This window comes from Balaenoptera acutorostrata, chromosome 7, assembly GCF_949987535.1.
Source record: "Balaenoptera acutorostrata chromosome 7, mBalAcu1.1, whole genome shotgun sequence".
Taxonomy (NCBI): Eukaryota; Metazoa; Chordata; class Mammalia; order Artiodactyla; family Balaenopteridae; genus Balaenoptera; species Balaenoptera acutorostrata.
The window spans coordinates 37,998,767-38,006,261 of record NC_080070.1 but is presented as its reverse complement, the minus strand read 5'-3'; positions in this window follow the sequence as shown (position 1 = coordinate 38,006,261).

Sequence of the window (7,495 nt, the reverse complement as noted above, 5' to 3'; positions counted from 1 at the left end):
ACAAACGAAGTAAGCCTTTGGCTTATACCCCTCTGTGTTAGACTACTCCTTTATACACCCTCAAAGCAATGTCTCATGTAATACTTTACCCATCTTCTCTTTTCTTCTACAACCCCAGCGTGATAAACACTTTAATTCATTTTAAGCAACTGAAACAGTAGCTAATCAGCTGTTCTTTCAGAGCTTAGTCTCACTGTATTTAGTATTCACAGAGGGTTCATTTCAGCTTTTCTCAGCACCTTGCTGAGTTCCTCCCAGCTACAGGTCTCATTGATGAAGATGAGTGCTGTTGGCAAGGGAATAGATGAAAAATCGTCTCATAATCTCCACTGACACAGGGATTGAGATGCTACATTACCATGGGAAGGAGGACTCGGTGGAGAACCATTGAAGAGCTTCAGAAGAGCTGGTGCTAAGCACAGATAGGCTGATTTTCAAGTAGAGATGAATGCTACATACTAGAGTCCTCCCCATGGAGCTATCGTGGTTAATTAAGAATATGTTCAGGATCATAATATCCTCAGTAACCAACGATAAACTACTGTATGGTGGTTGGAAAATTGAGGTAAAATTTCTTTTTTTAGAAAAAAATTAAGATGAACAAACAGAAAAGTTTGTCAGAATTTGTTAACTTGCTACCATGTGGAATGACTTTTAATGAGATATAAAAAAACCCATTACATGTTACAAATTATTTTCTAGAGGATTTATGGAATGCATAGGATTTTAGAAACCAATCTTTTTGAGTAAGTAATACACAGACATAGAATACAAAATTCAAAAAGTGAAAAAGGGTATACTATAAAAATTGTCTCCTCCCCAGAGGTAAACCTGTTAACAATTTCTTGTGTTTACAGATATAGTCTGTCATAGAATGAATTTTGAGTTAAAGCTTTTATAAAAATAAGCCTCTCCATCTCCCCAATACCTAATGTGTTGCCTGTTTTTTAGTAGGCATTCTATAAATACTGATTAAAGGAATCTAATTCTGAGGGATGTTTTAGCCAATTTTATGAGTTTTTTTTTTTTTTTTTTTGGCTGCAGTGAGCGGCTTATGGGATCTTAGTTCCCTGACCACGGTTTGAACCCACGCCCATGTCAGTGAAAGCATCCGAGTTCTAACCACTGAACCACCAGGGAATTCCCAAGTATTTTTTTCCAAGTTAAAATTCCCCTTTTGTCATCACATAAAAACAAAAACTACACAAAAATAAGCAATGATATAACAGTGAAAAAGACGTGTACATAGTCTGAATTGCTTTATTACAAACCAAAGGCTAACATCATATTCAACAATGAAAGTATGGGAAAAGAACCTAAAAAAAGGGTGGATATCTGTATATGTATAACTGATTCACTTTGCTGTACACTGGAAACTAACAACATTGTAAATCAATTATACTCCAATAAAATTTTAAAAAACAAAAAGCAATGAAAAGTTGGAGGTTTCCTGCTAATATCAACAACAAGACAAGGGCACCCACTCTCCCCACTCTAATTCAACATAGTACTGGAATTCCTAGCCAGAGAAATTAGGTAAGAAAAAGTAATAAATTCATCCAAATTAGAAAGAAAAAAGTAAAATTATCTCTGCTTACAGATGATATACTCTTATACATAGAAAATCCTAAAGACTCTATCAAAAAAAAACCTGTTAGAACTAATAAATGAATTCAGTAAAGTTGCAGGATACAAAATCAACAAACAAAAATCAACTGTGTTTCTATACACAAACAATGGACTATCAGAAAAGGAAATTTTTTAAAATCCCATTTACAATAACATCAAAGATAATAAAATACTTAGGAATAAATTTAACCAAGGAGGTAAAAGATCTGTACACTGAAAATTACAAGACATTGATTAAAGAAATTGAAGAAGACACAAATAAATGGGAAGATAATCTGTGTTCACAGATTGGAAGAATTAATATTGTTAAAATGTTTGTACTACCCAAAGCCATCTTTAGATTTGGTGCAATCCCTATCAAAATTCCACTGGCATTTTTCACAGAAATAAAAAAAAGGAAACCTTAAATTTTTTTGGAACTAAAAAAGACCCCAAATAACCAAAGCTATCCTGAGAAAGAACAAAGCTGGATGTGTCACTATTCCTGATTTCAAACTTTATTACAAAGCTATACTAATCAAAACTGTATGGTATTGGCATAAAAACAGACACATAGATCAATGGAACAGAACCAAGAGCTCAGAAATAAACTCCCACTTATGTGGTCAACTAATATTTGACAAGGGAGCCAAGAATACCCAGTGGAGAAAGGAGTCTCTTTAATAGGTGGTGTTGGGAAAACTGGATATTCACATGCAAAAGAATGAAACTACACCACTCATAAAAATGAGCTCAGAATGGATTAAAGATCTAAATTTAAGCCCCAGAACTGTAAAACTACTGCAAGAAAACATAGGGAAAAATTCCCCCTCACATTGATCTTAGCAATGATTTTTTGGATGCGACACCAAAGCGCAAGCAGCAAAAGCAAAAACAAACAAGTGGGACTACAAATTATAAAGCTTCTGTACAGCAAAAGAATCAATCAACAAAATGAAAAGGCAACCTGTGGAGTGGGGGAAAATATTTACAAACCATCTATCTGATAAGGAGTTAATATCCAAAACATATAAAGAACTCATCAATAGCAAAAAAAATCCAGTTAAAAATTGGCAGAGTAACTGAATAGACATTTTTCTGAAGAAGACATACAAATGGTCAAACAATACACAAAAAGATGTTCAACATCACTAATTATCAGGGAAATGCAAGTCAAAACCACAATGAAATATTACATCACACCTGTTAGAATGGCTATCATAAAAAGACAAGAGATAACAAGTGTTGGTGAGGATGTGGAAGAAAGGGAACCCTTGTACACTGTTGGTGGGAATGTAAATTGGTGCAGCCACTATGGAAAACAATATGGAGATTCCTCAAAAAATTAAAAATAGAACTACCATATGATCCATCAATCCCACTTCTGGGTATATATTCGAAGGAAATGAAACTACTATCTTGAATAGATATCTCTACTCCTGTGTTTATTACAGCATTGTTTACAACATTCAAGACATGAAAACAACCTAAGCATCTAATGATGAATGAATGGATAAAGAAAATGCAATACACACACACACACACACACACACACTATGGAATAATATTCAGCCCCTTGAAAGAAGGAAACCCTCCTGTTTTGTGACGACATAGATGGATCTTGAGGGCATTATACTGAGTGAAATAAGTCAGACAGAGAAAGACAAATACTATATGATATCACTTATATGTGGTATCTATAAAAGCCAAACTCATAAAAATAGAAAGTAGAATGGTCATTGCCAGGGGTTGGGTTTGGATGAGTGGGAGAAAGGAGACATTGGTCAAATGGTACAAATTTCCAGCTGTAGAATGTAAATTTTGGGGATCTAATGTATAGCCTGGTGACTATAATTAACAATACTGTGTTACATACTTGAAAGTTGTTAAGACAGTAGATCTTAAATATTATCACCACACACACACACACACACACACACACACACACACACAGAGGTTATGTGAGGTGACAGGTGTGTTAATTAACATTATTGTGGGAATCATCTAACAATATGTACTTGTAACCAATCATCACATTGTAAACCTTAAATTTACATGTATGTGTCAATAATATCTCAGTAAAGGTGGAAACGAATACCTTTCAGATGAGTCAAAGATTTTAATGTAAAAATAAAACTATCAAAGTTATAGAAGAAAACATGAGAGGGAACTTCCTGGGGGATAAGGAGTCAAGGAGGCTTTTTTCACTGTAGACTCTTGTACTTTATGAATGTTGTACTATGAACATGTATTACCTAGTCAAATATTTTCTAATAAAATGAAATAGTTAATAAGGATATTGTCTTTGCCCGAACAGTCAAGTCTAATTTCTACTTCAAAAGCTGAGTGCTAACTCATTTCTTTCCAGCTTCATTTCTGCTGTAACAGCGCAAACTTGAAGGCAGTGAATACAAGACTTTTTTGTTCTTGCTGCTGCTCTCTGAATGGGGAGGTGGTGGGGGAGGAATTACAGTAGGGCAAGAGGAAATACTGGAAGTGAGAAATAAAACACATTGCATAATATTTCAAAATATTTACCTAGACTGCCCCTCTCTCCTCACTACCTTACCTCCCCGAGGATACTTCTATGTTTTATTATCTAGTGTTTCAAGAGGATGACTGCATTATTTCGGCTTCCTCATCAGTGAGTCTGTTCTGATCTGTGTAATTCACAAATATAAGAAACTTGGTAGAAATTGTTTGCTGTGTTTATATTGTTCTTCCCATTTCAGATTGTAGCTGACTAAAACTAAGATGTTATCTTAGTGCAAGCACATGAATAGGTAATATTCAACAGTTTGAACACTGAAAAAGTTGATAGAACTTAGAGCAGAAAGGATCTCTAATTTTTGCTCTAGATTTGTTAATGATTACTTAAAAACTTTCAGGAATTTGCTTTTAGTAATAATGGAGACATGAAGTGGTCCCATAAATTCTGAGCAGATAATTATAAAATCTTGTTAAATGGTTAAAAAATTATTTAAAGATTATGGAAATTATCCAAAGCAGAAGAAAGTCAGAGGAGTGTTTAAAGGGGTAAGAAGTGTGAGTTTGTCTAAAACCCAGAATAGCAACTGAGGAAAACTACAAAACACTGCTAAGAGAGATCTTATAAAATGTATTTATTTATTTATTTACTTCTGAAGTATAGCTGATTTACAGTGCTGTGCCAATCTCTGCTGTACAGCAAAGAGACTCAGTTATACACACGTACATTCTTTTTTATATTATTTTCCATTATGGTTTATCACAGGATATTGAATACAGGTCCCTGTGCTATACATTAGGACCTTGTTTATCCATTCTAAATGTAATAGTTTGCATCTACCAACCCCAAACTCCAGTCCATCCCTTTCCATCCCCATCTCCCTCTTGGCAACCACAAGTCTGTTCTCTATGTCTTTTGAGTCTGTTTCTGTTTTGTAGATAGGTTCATTTGTGCCGTATTTTAGATTCCACATATAAGAGATATCATATGGTATTTTAAAATTTTTATTTATTTATTTTTGGCTGAGTTGGGTCTTTGTTGCTGTGCGTGGGCTTTCTCTAGTTGTGGTGAGTGGGGGCTACTCTTTGTTGCGTTGCGTGCGCTTCTCATTGCAGTGGCTTCTCTTGTTGCGGAGCATGGGCTCTAGATGCACGGGCTTCAGTAGTTATGGCTTGGGGACTGTAGAGCGCAGGCGCAGTACAGTTGTGGCGCATGGGCTTAGTTGCTCCGAAGCATGTGGGATCTTCCCAGACCAGGGCTTGAACCTGTGTCCCCTGAATTGGCAGGTGGATTCCCAACCACTGCGCCACCAGGGAAGCCCTATCATATGGTATTTGTCTTTCTCTTTCTGACTTCACTTAGTATGATAATCACTAGTTGCATCCATGTTGCTGCAAATGGCATTATTTCATTCTTCTTTATGGCTGAGTAGTATTCCACTGTGTATGTATGTATGTATGTATGTATGTATATATATATATATATATATATATATATATATATATATATATATACACACCACATCTTCTTTATTCATCTGTCAGTGGACATTTAGGTTGTTTCCATGTCTTGGCTATTGTGAATAGTGCTGCTATGAACATAGGGGTACATGTACCTTTTTGAGTTATAGTTGTGTCTGGATATATGCCCAGGAGTGGGATTGCTGGATCATATGGCAACTCTATTTTTAGTTTTTTAAGGAACCTCCATACTGTTTTCCGTAGTGGCTGCACCAACTTACATTCCCACCAACAGTGTTAGAGGTTTCACTTTTCTATAAAATTTAAATAAATGGAAAGAAAGGCCATGTTCATGGATTGGAAGATGTAGCATAATTAAGATGTTAATTAGTCTAAAACTGGCTTATAGATTTAATAAAACCCCAATCAAATATCTCAGTAAGCATTGAAAAATATAAATAGACAACTGATTCTAAAATTTATATGAAAGTATAAACTACCTAGAATAACCAAACAATTTTGAGTGAGCAAAATTGGATAGCTTTTGACTGAGAAAAAAGAACAAAGTTGGAGAACTCATTCTACCTGATTTCAAGATTAACTATAAAAGTTACTGTAATCAAGATAATCTAATTAGTGTAGGGTTAGACATATAAATCAGAATCCAGAAAAAAATAGATGTATACATACATTTAAGTGATTGTTGACAAATGTGCTAATGTAATTCAATAATGGAAAGAAAAGATGTTTTTTCAACAAGTGCTAAAGCTATTGAATATCCATATGTGAAAATAGTAAAGTCCACCCTAACCTCAAACCATATAAAATTTTCGACGCAGGTTAGATGATAGTCCTAAAGGTTAAGAGCTAAAACTATAAACTTCTAAAAGAAAACATAGAAGGAAATATTTATGACCGTTTATTAGTCAAAGACTTCTAAGGCAGATCACAAAAAGCATGAAGAAAAAAATCAATAAGTTGAAATCCATTACATTAAAAAATACATGTATTTGACGAGTCATCTATTTTCTCTCAGCTCCAAACCCACTCTTCTAGTCCAGGCTTTGTAAAAATGGAGCTGCGACTGGTAAACATTTCCTTGCCGGTTAGTGTGATTCTAGGCTCAGTAGAGGGCACTGGAGTAACACTGCAAGATGATAGCAGCAAGAACATTTTGGGGTGATGGAAATGCTGTGCACTAATATGGTAGCCCCGCATCACATGTAGCTGCTTAAATTAAGATTTAAATGAATTAAAATTAAAGTTAATAATTCAGTTCCTCAGTCCCCAAACCACATTTCAAGTGCCCAATAGCCAATGTGGCCAATGGCTACAATATTGGGCAGTTACAGAACATTTTCACCAGCACCAAAAATTCTATTGGATAGCGCTGCTCTATATCTTCATTGTGTTGAATGGTACACTGCTGTATATATTTATCAAAACTCATCAAATCGTACACTCAGAATTCATGAGTTTTGTTGTATATAAGTTACACTTCAATAAAAATTACTCTTTGATTGAAAAGGTGTTAATGGGCTAGTCTAGGGTTTTAGTCATTTTTATCACTGAAATTGCGCCATTAAATAAAAGTCTTGCAAAGCTTAATGTTGCCTCCCACCTTTTTGTTTGTTTGTTTTTTGAGCCAGGGTCAAGCAGTGCTGCAGTGCTTTACAGTCTTGTGTTAACATTTATTCTGAATTTCCAGTTTTACACCAGATTTTCAATTCTTATCTTGCTTTAGAAAGTTAAAAACATATCCTTTGGAGATTTAAACAATTTTGTAATCATTTTTCAATGCTATTCATAAAGTTTAATATCCTAAGAGAACTGCCAACAATTTAAATGTTTTTCTAAGATGGTTTAAGCAGTTACTTAAAAATTATTCGGTGCATGAAATAAAATATTCCTCTCTAGTTCAACTCCCAGATGCTAGATG